General features: G+C 36.4%; 1 pseudogene; it reads left to right on the forward strand.

The window, feature by feature from the left end:
* Positions 1-1,591: 1,591 nt before the first annotated feature.
* Positions 1,592-4,775, forward strand: LOC101100484 (annotated as a pseudogene).
* Positions 4,776-12,862: the final 8,087 nt, after the last annotated feature.

Below are 12,862 nucleotides of genomic sequence, written 5' to 3' on the forward strand. Positions count from 1 at the left end.
TTAAAGGTAAGTAGGTCTTTAAGGAGTGGGGAGAAAGCCTTTGAAAATGGCCTGGGAAATAGCATATGCAAAGCCTAGAAAGGCATATAAGGAGCATGATGTGTTTGGGAATTAACAAGTACAGCTAGGTGTGAATATGAATGTGGATGCCAAGGAGATGACTAATTTAAAAAAAAGGAATTCTTATTCTAAATGATAGCCCTTTTCTAGGGCTCTGGGCTTTATTGTAATTGAAAGAATCAATATTATAAGTAGATAAAGTTCTAGTTGGAAAAGAAGTAGAAGTGTTAATGACTTAGAACAACCTAAACTTTAGCTGTCTCTGTAAGGAGAAAAATTACTTTCTTTATTCTTGATGGTTTTTCTATAATCTCAAGAAATTAAATATTTACAATATCCTCATTCTTCAAAAGGATATTGCTACTTTAAAATTTTCTCACTTAAAAAAAATTAGATATAAATAGATAACATTAAAATCTATATATACTGGTTCCAGCCAGTTAGCTTAACATTCCATTCATTTTGTTAACATTTTATTCTGTGAGCTGCTCTGTAGCCACCAGACAATTTTGGTGTGCAAATTCTTTGCAGATTTTGCCTTGTCAAAATGTGAATTGCGTGAGGGATGAAATGATTAAAAGTGCTATTTTTTTTGTACAGCAAATAATGCTTTCAGAAAAAAACATGCTGATATTAACTGCCATTTCTATTCCATTCTGCTCCTGAGAATTGTTTGAATGTATACTCTCCATCTTTTTATTATATCAAGAAGTAGAAATATAATGACATTTACTATTAACAAAATAGTAATTTCATGTAGTAATATTTACACTCTCATGTGAGAAATAAAATAATGTCATATGAGTGACTATTTTAACTCTAGTACCATCTTGCCTGCTTCATTTTGTATTTTCCCTGTGCTACACTATAGCATATACATAAAATCCTTATTTTTTCTTGGAAAGCACTCTGAACATTCAGATTTGAGCTTGAAGAAACCAAGACCCAGTTGGAGACTGATTTGCTCCCTTTAGACATCTCCTCTAGGGCAGAAACTCTTCTCATCATCTTTGTAGTCTCAGTGCCTAGCCAATAAATAAAGATCTGTCAAATAGCTGGATACATCTCTTACAACACACCTCATTTGATTCCTGGTCAGCCCATGTTCTTTGTACATTGGTACCTCCCCCATCTGTTTTCCCTCTCACAAAGTGGATTTACATAGCAGCAACATTCCTTAGGTTTCAAATTATGTATTTATGCATGATTGTTGGCTGTCATAACCCCATCCCCAACTCACAAGAAAGCCAAGCTCATCAACATGTTAGGACAAAGGGGCCGTTTGGACTGAGAATCAATGGATATACCAGAATATACCTGAATGAATTTAATTTCCACACTCAAGATAGATGGCACTTTGTGCTTTTCAATATGTTGTTCATTTTTTTTTAAGTTTGTTTATTTTGAGAAGAATGAGTTTGAGCTGGGGAGAAGCAGAGAAAGAGGAAGAGAGAGAATCCCAAGCAGGCTCCACACTGTCAGCACAGAGCACAACATGGGGCTCAGTCCCATGAACTGTGAGATCATGACCTGAGCAGAAATCAGGAGTCGGATGCTTAGCCTACTGAGCCCCCCAGGCGCCCCATTCATGCTTCTTTTGATGAAATTACAGAGTCAAGATATTCTGTAGGATCGGACACTATATTTTTAGAATAGTGTTTCTAAGCAGGAGTAATTTCACTATTGGGGTGTTTAGAAAATTTGTCAGAGCATTGTTGATTATTACAGTGATTGGAAGAATACTATTGGCATTTAGTCAATGGGTAACAGAGATGCCAGGCATCCTGTAGTGTACAGGACAGTTCCACATATTGATATTAAAATGGCCCCCTCAGTTTCCTATTGAAAAACCACAACTGAGCATAACTTTTTACATGTATACACAAAGCATTTTTGCATTGTCTTAATATATAATGAATTTTCTAGGAATACAACTGTTATGGAAATTAAGGGAAAGTCATATTTAATTCAGAAGTTAAAAAAGAGTTGTTCTCCAGTTTAATAACCATGTCACAGACAACAGTCCCCTTTGTAGTATTTGAGTTTCCTATCAACGTACCTGCACTTTACATACCTACGTTTACAACTGTTGCATTTATGACATAGACATACCTCAGAGATATTGTAGGTTCAGTTCCAGACCACTGCAGTAAAGCAAACATGACAATTAAGTGAGTGAACTAAATTTTCTGGTTTCCAGTACATATAAAAGTTGTATTTACACTGTAGTCTAATAGTGTGTAATAGCATTATGTCTAAAAAAACAACATACATACCTTAATTAAAAATACTTCCTTGTTAAAAAATACCATCATCAGAGTTTTCAGTGATGATGATGATGCACTTATCACAGATCACCATAACAAAGTAATAATGAAAAAGTTTCAAGTATTCTGAGAATTACCAAAATATGAGAAAAACACAAAGTGAGCAAATGCTGTTGAAAAAAAAGACTTGCTTGTTGTAGGATTGCCACAAGCCTTTAATTTGTAAAAAACACAATATCTGCAAAGTGCAGTAAAGCAAAGCACAATCAAACAAGGTAGGCCTGTAAAGGTGTGAGCATCTAGCTACTTCATTGAGTCTTGTCATTTACATAGTTAAGTTCATACCTCTCTGCTATAAATCCTTTTTCTTTTATTTCTTTCTGGCTTCTTTGTTGAGAATAGCCTATTTGGGGGTAGAGGAAGCACAAGTGTAGAAGCAGGGAGACTCATGAGGAGGCTTTTGCAGTTAGGTGAGCAATTATGGTAGCATAGACAAAGATATAGCCAATAGGGTTTCCTGGCAGATTAGATGATGGCTTGTGAGATAGAGAAATCAAGGATAACAGTAGGCATTTGGGCTTAAGCAACCAGATGGATACATTCTAATTGCTTTGAACTGAGATGAATATGGGTGCAACAGATTGGGTGGGGGCTGGTAAGATTAAGAGTTCTTTTAAGACATGTTGAGTTTGAGCTAGAAAGGCAGTTGAGGAGGAGGGAGCGGTTGGAAGGGGTACGCTGGCTTGGCATGCACTCCAGACCTCGGGAACGTTATTGTGCATAGAATGGCTGATTTTGGAAGACTGTTGCCCAGAAGAAAAGATGTTTGGTTTTCACAACCCAAAGATGTACCAAAGTATAGAGGGCTGCTGTATTTGCAGAGCTAAGTCCTCCAGTTCTCAATTCACTGACAGTAAATGCTATGGAAAGGACTTCCAGAGCTGTTTTGGGTTGCATGAGACTCGTTCAGGAGACATCTGTAATGCCTGTGTCCTGTTTTTGAAAAGATGGAAAAAACTGCCAGCAGGATCAAAAAAAAAAAAAACACAAAAAACAAAAAACTGGAATCGTGGTAGATGCAAGGGCAGGACCTAGTCTGAAGACAGCATTGAAACCAAAGACAGTGAAAACTCTAACTGGAAACAGGATAAAAAGCAACCAGATCAGTAAACTACAGAAGGAATTTAAACATCACAATTCTGATGCTCACGGTACCACCTCAAGTGCCTCCCCAGCTCAGTCTCCTTGTTATGGTAACCAGTCAGATGATGGCTCAGATACAGAGATGGCTCCTGGCTCTAACAGAATGCCAGTGTTTTCCTTTTTAGATCTCACATACTAGAAAAGACAGAAAATATGTTGTGGGATTATCTATAAAGGCCGTTTTGGAGAAGTTCTCATTGACACACATCTATTCAAGCCTTGCTGCAGCAATAAGAAAGCAGCTGCTGAGAAGCCGGAGGAGCAGGGGCCAGAGCCTCTGCCCATCTCCACTCAGGAGTGGTGACTGAGGTTTAGGTAGAAGGGGAACAAAAAAACGATTTAAATTTTGGAAAGAAAACAAAGCAACAAAACCCTCCTATTTTTAACTTGGATACCTGCTATTCTGCCAAAAGACACTTTCTAGAATAGTTTTGAATGGGTTGTTATTTCTCCTCCAGTTCCACAAACTCTGAAGCCAGTGTCTAGCTTACTAAAAGAAAAAAAGTGTACATAATATTTAAGATGCTGAGTATTTCATAGGAAAGCTGAATGCTGCTGTAAAGTGCTCTTTAAGTCTTTTTTTTTTTTTTTAATCCCCTTCTAATGAATGAATCTAGGGGAATTTCAGGGGACAGAGATGGGATTTGTTGTATGATAAACATATGTAGTTTTAGTCTTTCTATATTGAGAAACAGTGGTTGGGGCATTTTTAAGATGGCTGGCTATACTTGTTTTCCTTCATGATAATAAATTTGTCATAACTCAGTAACGTGGACTTGCCCCAAGAGGTAGTTGTTAATAATTTAAGGTCTTGCCAAGGTTCTGATGATTCAAACCTGTACTACTGAATATTAAACAGGACAGACTAAGCTCTCTGGTACAAATACCTTGAAGGAGTAATTTCTAAACATACAGAGAGGTAACTTGAGTGTATATGTTGCATCCTCTGTCACCTCCCTCCATATTCATTTTTGATAAAGATTTTAATCTATATTGAAACTTCTAAAGCAGAATCAAAGCTCCTCTGGGGAAATGACAAGTTTTAGGATGAGCAACCCTAAATGAAGAGAACCAAAGCATTACCGCATGGTAGAGATCACATTCTATTAAAAATGTTAAATTATCTTCAAAAATGTACAAGTCTTCAGGATGGCACACACAAAAAAAACAAAGGTTAATGCTTCTTGGGGCACATTTCTTAGAGGGCTTGCCTAGTGTGTAAATAAATGACTTTTGTTTGTGTTACGTGACTGGTGACTTCATTGAAAATCTGCGCAATTCAGTTTTAGCTCTGGATTACTTCAGTTGACCTTTGTGAAGGTTTTGTCTGTGTAGAGTGGTTGTTTGACTGGTTTTAACCTATTAGGGTGTGGGGTTTGGGGCTTTTTTTTTTCCACTCTATATTAAAGTAAAATTCTAAAAGAAAAGAGGTGTGTGTTAATGCTGAGTGGGCTGGTTTAGGTTTGACTTCTTTTAGTCAGGCTTTGTGAACATTGAGATGATAGATGATGCATCTGGAACACAGAGCTCTTCAATTCCAAAATCTTCATTTGAAGGCTTTTTACTTGAACCCAAACCAAAGTACTGTCATTGCCTGTTTTCTAAACGTTTAGGAATAACCTATCACTGGTTCAAACTTTTCATAATTAGGGAGGATCATTTGCCTACCTCATAATAACATGACTCAGTGCTTATTTTTAAAACTGGATTTTAAAAATTAGATAGTATAAATAACAGTAAGGAGTCAGCCACTTTTTTACGGGCACCATATAGTTTTATAGTTCTTAATCTAAACTTAAAATTTTGTATTTCTTCCTTATGGCAAAAACTACAAGCCACCATGTGCACAGATTACACCGTGAGTTGGGTTGGCTCTCTCATAGCCTCTGAGGTGAATTACAAGAGTCCCAGCCATTATCATCTTCCTCCTGTTGTTCCGAAATTTTTTTTTTTTGTACATTTTGGCTACAGTATTGGTGGTAGAATATACTATAATATGGATCATCTCTACTTCTGTATTTATTTATTTATTTATTTATTTATTTATTACTAGACCTCAACCACAGCCTTCTTCTTCCCCTTCCACCTCTTTGCCTGTAGGATGTACTGTATATAGTCATGCACTTTGTATTAATATATTATAAATCTACAAATCTGTTTTGTACTTATAATCAAAACTTTTACTAGGGTACTGAATAAATTTAGTCTAACTATAAAAAAAAAAAAAAAAGACATGTTGAGTTTGAGATGTCTACCACTCAGTAGCAACACTAAGTAGGCATCTGAATGTGAGACTGAAGTTCAGAGAGGAGTGTGAGCTCGAAATTTTATGGGAATTGTCAAGTATATGGTATTTCAAGTTATGATCAAATTGAGTGAAATCACCAAGGGAGTGAATATAAATGGAAAAGATCCACGATTGAGATTTGGAATTCTCAAAAGCATAGAGAAGAGATTGAAAAGGAACACCAATGAGATTGGAGGAAAAGCAAAAGAGTGCAGCTGTTCTGGAAGCCAAATGAAGAAAGTGTATAAGGACGAGAGAGTGATTAATTGACTCTTAGATTTAGCGATGAGCTAAACATGATGGGTGACCATGGTTTTGGTGGAGTGATGGGAGTTAAGAGCCTGACAGGAATGAGCTTAATGGAGATGGAAGGTGAGAATATGAAAAGGGATCAAGAAATGGAGGATAGCTGGTAGGGGAAGTGGGATCAAAAAAAATTTTTTTTGTTTTTGTTTTAAGATGGGTAATATAGCTACTTACGTATTCTCTGATTGACAATAAAAATTGAAGAAGATAGTGATGATGCTGGAGCTGATATAAGGGGGCTGACATGCTGCTTAGCTATGGGATGCCTGTGGCTGCACCACTAGTTGTCCAAGCATCTGGTATGACATAGCTCTGGAATAGTCAATTAATATATAATAGATTTTGAGGCCCTGGGATCATCTTCTCACTCTCTGGTGTTTCTTCATTTTTTTTGTTTAGTAAAGTTGATCAGGCACCAGACAAAGGTTTAGGCTTTAACCAGACACTAAATTAGAAATTAGTGGGAAATTAGAAGGGAAGGCAGAACCAATTCCTTCTCAAAAAGCATCTGAGTGCAGCTTAAGTTTTTCCTTCTTGTCCACTGGGACCACCTTAACCATTTTGACTTGTGGGTAAATGGCACAGGGATTTTAGAATAAGGAAAGTGAGTCACCTATGAGGGCACAGACTGAGGAGGCACTCACTTTTAGAGTCTTGCAAGTATAATGTTGGCACTTGACAATGATGCCTCCTTACATTTTGCACCCTACACACTTTGTTTGCTACATGCTCCCTAATTCCCCTGGTCCTGAGAATGGGCACTGTGGTTCATTTAAGGAATAATAGGAAAACTCTTTCCCTAATTATCTCTTCTTATATTACCAAATGGAGATTTATGTGCTTTAGTTAGTCTGATACTCCTCTCTCTCCTCAATATCTGGTTGACTTTGCCAACTAACAAACATGAGGAATACTTGGTAAAGAAGAAAAGAAATGCTTCTTTTCTGCAAAAGAAAAATTAGTGATGAGACAGAGTAGAGAATGATTGGTTGGAGCCTTTAGGCCAACAACTTGAAGGACTTTTAGATACCAAAAAGGCTGGAGAAAAGGAACTGGGGGATAGAAGGGAGAATCCATTCTGTTTGTGAAGACAAAAATAGAAACTGTTCCACTTTAGCTTAGTACATTTGTCATTTTTAAGAGTTTTAAGGGCCCTGGTACCATCTTGTCCTTCCATCTTTGGAATCCAAGGTGATAGGTTATCACTTACCTTGTTAGTCCTAAGAATTGACTTTCTTGTTCTTCCCAGTGCAGATCTGAGAAAGACCTTCCAAGGTCATCTGAGGAATTATCCATCTTTGTATCTCAGAAACCAAAAAAAGACTTACAGTAACATCTGCAGAACCCAGAGAATTCTCAAGGCTTTGTGTCATGTGATCTTGTGTTTGTCCCTTCTGAGGGAGCCACAGTGGTAAAGATACAATAGAGAATCACGGACCATCTTGACCATACTATATGAGTTGACAGATTCTCATATGAGGAGCATCTAGGACCAAATGTGTAGAGATGGTGCAGATGTGCTTGTGTACAAAATGAGAGTCAACTGAAGGAATGGTGGGGAGAGATGTACACAGACAGCTCTTAGGAGCTTCCACTAAGAAGTGTGGGAATGGGAAAAGCCAATTGAAATTACAAGTGAGAAAGTTTTCTTCATTTTAAAGTGGTCACCATGAAAACTGGAATGGCAAGAAGTCCATGACTAATTACGAATGAAATAAAAGATAACTGGTTAATGATCCTGTTATTTTAAATCTTGAGGTATTTCACTACAAAATTAAACCTTTATAAGTTGCAGCCACATATGAATGAATCCGGGAGCAATACTATCAGATGACAGAAGTTTTTATTGCAGTTTCTTTTGGGATGAGGCCTGATGCTGGTTTAGCTTGTGTTATTTCCATATCTGAGAGCTGACAGTCATGTGCCCATGGAAAGAAGTCCTCACTGAAGATAGTAGACATTTGACTTTACTCAGTGTTACATAATCAGGAGGTCCTTGGAGAATTTCCCCAGAACTGATTTTCCAAAAAATTAGTCAAATATTTCCCAGAAAGACTTTCCTCTTTTTCGTGAGCAATATCATTTTTGTTAGTAGTGGTTACTCTTCTAGGCCCTTGCCTCCTCTTCACGTCCAGTCCCAAAAACAGCTGAGTCATGTAAATGTGAGGACATTATTAATTAACTGATAGAGACTAACTCATCAACTTGTTTAAATCTAGTGTCTTTAAAGCTTTTGTTGTCACATGTTTGGCAAATAGTAGACCTTTAGTAAATGCTTTTTTGAAACCATTAAGTATAATATATATTCTGCTTAATTATTTATTTTATTAGATTGTAGGGTATATTAGTTCATGGTTTGAGTTCTGGTTGCATACTGCCTGGATTCAGATCCTGGCCTTACTCCTAATGAGGTGTGTGATCTTGGGCAAGTTTTGTAACTTCTCTGTGTGTTTCCTCTTACAAAAAGTGGGGATAATAATAGTGCCTACCTTTTAAGATTATTATGAGAACTAAATAAATTGATACATTCAGAGCACTTAGAATAGTTCCTGGCGTGTGGTAAGTACTTAATAAATATTACGAATGATTTTAACAAAAGTTGTCAGACATTTAATATTTAAAAAGTGAGAAAACCGAGTCTCTACTTCTTCCCCAAATAACACTGTAGCTGGCAATGAATACTTGAATGTTGGTTGCTTGAATACTAGATAAGCCTTTTTTCAGTGGCTGTAAACAGCTTTCTGTGTTTCTGAAGGTGGAGGAATAGAAGTCATCTTCCCATCTGGCCTCATGTCAATACATCATTCTTGACACACTCTTGACACTGTGTTCATATATTGTTTACATTTTTGCTAATCACAAAAGTGCGTTGAGTTTTTAAAAATTTTGTGAGTACTATGATTAGTATCCAGATTTGTTTTTTGTTGAGTATTCTGTGTCTATGATGTTTCCTTCCACGTGAATTTTAAGAGTGGTACAGTTTGTTCCATCTTTGTGCTTTGTCCACCCAAATTTATAGAATCAAAACACAGGAAGGTATATCTCCCAAAATTAAAAAAAAAAAAAAAAAAATGGTGAGATTTCCATGTAGGCAGCAGCATGATATCCACAGGGTTCTTTGTTGATCCAGGCTCATAGTCAGGGGGTTGGGCAGTTCTGCTCAATAGAGGGGGCAGAGTTCTCTTCATGTGGTGTGCCCACAGGACTTCTCTCCCAGCTTCTCTCGTTTGCAGTAATCCAAGTCTGTTTTATAAACGCATGGAAAAATGTGGCTTCTCTGCTGATAGCCACCTGCTGGGACAGCACTTTGGTGTTCATAAAACACTTTTAAATAGGTGAATTTAGGGTGATGCTCACAGCAGACTAATGTGAAAAATATTCTTATAGGTATTCTACAGCTGAAAAAAAAAATGAGTTTAATGCGTGAGTTTAAAAGGGCGTTCACTTAAAATATAAGTGAACCCAGGTCTGCTGACTCCTTAAATCCTGTGTCTTCCCATTTTATTGCTTTCTGATCAGAGTCACTCAGGCTCAGCAAAATCATGTAATAGGAATAATAGCTGAGACTGTTCATTAGAAATCATAATCATCGAATTAGAATTTCAAATACTGTAAGATTTGACACTGTATTTAGTTGTTGAAAACTTTACTTTTTATAAAATAAAAGGCCCCAGTTTCTCTTTAGTTATATTATTCATTCTTTCTGGTTATGTATTCTTCCTGCTTATGCATTTTCTAACTAGCCTTAAATTTTTAAAGGTATTTTTTTTCGTTATATGTATACTTTGTCATTAAAGTAGATTTCATGTTGATAGAAGTCTTTTTTCTTTCAATGTGGCTGGTGTTGAATAGGCCTAGATTAAGAGTTTTTCTGAAATTCTTAGAAGAGTGTAATTACCAGTTCTTATCCTGTACTTGATAGGTAGGTGAGTGGTCTCAAGAAGAATAAAATGGTTCTATTTTTGTAACCATTATTTTTCTAAACCTCATTCTGAGTAAATGGCGCTTTTCTGTATTGTCGGGACAAACCTCAGACCTGTAGCATTGGTTTGAAGGATAGGAGAGTGTGGGCCTTTGTTGTTTCATGGGGTTGTGTTCGTGTCCCCTGCCTGAGCTGCCAGTGCTGCAGATGCAGCCACAGCTGGCTGGTGCCATGTGTCCAGTGGCTTGCTGAGCGAAAGCTCGCTTACTATGACAAGCAGGTTTGGGCAGAGAACTGCCTATTTCAAGATCATGTTCAGTGATCAGTCGCTGATGAGTCCTGAAAGACCCTAACTCCTATAGTAATACCAATAGCTATTTTTATTAAGCTATTTTTATTTTTATTTATAGTCCTATAGACCCTAACTAACTCCTATAGTAATACCAATAGCTATTTTTATTAAGTAATCGCTGCATGCCAGGTTGTATTTAAGTCTTCATGTTCATTGTTATTTAGCTCTGACAAATTTAAGGATTATTATTTCCACTTTAACATTTATTTATTTTTGAGACAGAGAGAGACAGAGCATGAACGGGGAAGGGGCAGAGAGAGAGGGAGACACAGAATCGGAAGCAAGCTCCAGGCTCTGAGCCATCAGCCCAGAGCCCGACACGGGGCTCGAACTCACGGACCGCGTGATCGTGATCTGAGCTGAAGTCGGAGGCTCAACCGACTGAGCCACCCAGGCGCCCCTATTATTTCCAATTTAGCGCCAAGGAGCTAGTAATTTGTCTCAAGTCATATAGCTAATAAGTGATAGGGTCAGGATTTGAATTCAGTGCTGCCTGACCACGAAAATGTGTTCTTAACCAGCAACTTACATATGAAGGATGATGAAATATGTCATATGTGCATACATGTGCCCATGGCAGACATGGTTAATTGCACATGGTATGTGTTCAGGCTGAGCTGATAATCCTTTCTAGCAATCGTTACATTCTTGGCTTCTGTAGTCAAACAATCAGACTTTTAATAGGCAAAGTAAAATATACATGCTATCTTTAACTCTAAATGTGTCTTTTATTAGCTTTCTCTGAAATTTCAGTGGTGTGTTGAAATTGGGCCAATTTGCTTTTGGGAAATAATAAATAAGGTGAACTATTGGTTTGTTTGATAGGAAGAACAAATATGCAATATTTATCTATGGAAGCCTTCATTGGTGTGGACAGTTGAATTGAATTCAGGATAACTTTCATTTTAAATAGCATATAAAAGTCATCTCCATGTCAGAAAAATTTTAAGGCAAGTTGATTTTACTTATTTATAATATTTATTTATTTGAAACATTTTTAGAATGGATATTTGAAATAAACAAATTTTGATGGTGGTCATAGAGTTTGTTATAATGAAATTAGATTTTTTATACAGTCAGCAGGAAATTAATTTGAAACTCTGTGTATGGCTGCAGTTATGGAAATAAAAAGCTGTTAGGATTACAGCTTTATTTACTTACTTACCTTTCTTATATACTTATTTATTTATAGTCCTTTTTTCTTTCAGACCTTACTACTACTCCAACTCAAGATAGTATTTTTTTTTTTAATTTCACATATGATCAAATAGGCATTCCAGTGTGTCTTTTGACTCCTTGATATGAGGGACTCCCCTCCCTGCAGTATTGTTGAAGAGCATCTTAGGACAGGATTCAGGGTTGGCATGTTTAAGCCAAAGACCAGTAATACCTGCTATAATAAATTGTCATTCCTGTCTGCTCTTTACTGTTCACATTTCTAGAAAATGTGTTCTTCATTTTTCTCCTCTGAAATAGTGGCACAAAACTGAAAAATAGAAAATAATTGATATCAAAATATTTTTCCAGCAAAGAGACTGAGGTATAATTTAATCCAAATTAATATGTGAGGCCATGGAAAATTCTTTATCTTTTGTGTGTATCTTTAAAGTTAAGTAACCTTATACTTTAAGTTACTTATCTCCATTTACAAAGAAATGAAAATTTTCCTTGCTTATTTTTATAGTGATGTTAGGAGAAGAAAATATATAATACTGAAGAGACTGGACAGTCTGTTATTGTGTTGTGAGAAATGCTGACTTGAGTGTGCTTTTTGGAAAAATAAATGAAATTAAGAGAAATAACTCAATAGTGTTTCTTTAGTAACTCTCCTTGTTCTCAATAACATGTTTCTGTTTTTTCTTTATTGATAAGGTCCTAGTTATTCATACTTTAAAAACAGAAGACAGTACTTCTCTATAACACTGTGACCACAGACCCCACTAACTCTGACTAATGGTTACTTTGAAGTGCTGGTGGCTAGTTGGAGTTTATAATTTGTTACCAAATTACTATTATCTTTATTTTCATCCTGTATTTTGCCTGTCAAGCAGTCATATTCTCCAAAATTGGAGAGTCAGAACCTTCAACTAAAGAGTTTGTTTCACTAGAGTCAGGAAGCGCCTGTTTTCTCTTGAAACACATGGGACATTCATTCATTTTCATTTGTTTTAAACTTAAAAATCTGGAAGTTATTAAGGGTTGCTTATGGAGTTTTTTGTTTGTTTGTTTGCTTGATTGGTTGGTTGGTTAGAGATTTTGGTTTTGGGTTATCTAATGACTCTCCCTGGTTTTAAAGTCTAACTGGTGCTTTTTCTTTCCTTCATGTATAGTGTTCCTTTAGATTAAGAATTTGTTTCTCCCTAACCTAAGATTTTAAGATTTCCCAAATCCATGGCCAGGATTTTTATTGTAATATTACCTTAGTTAATCTACATATTATTGCTATTTATTCTAGAAAATAACAA

This window comes from Felis catus, chromosome B4 (assembly GCF_018350175.1).
Source record: "Felis catus isolate Fca126 chromosome B4, F.catus_Fca126_mat1.0, whole genome shotgun sequence".
NCBI classification, from domain to species: domain Eukaryota; kingdom Metazoa; phylum Chordata; class Mammalia; order Carnivora; family Felidae; genus Felis; species Felis catus.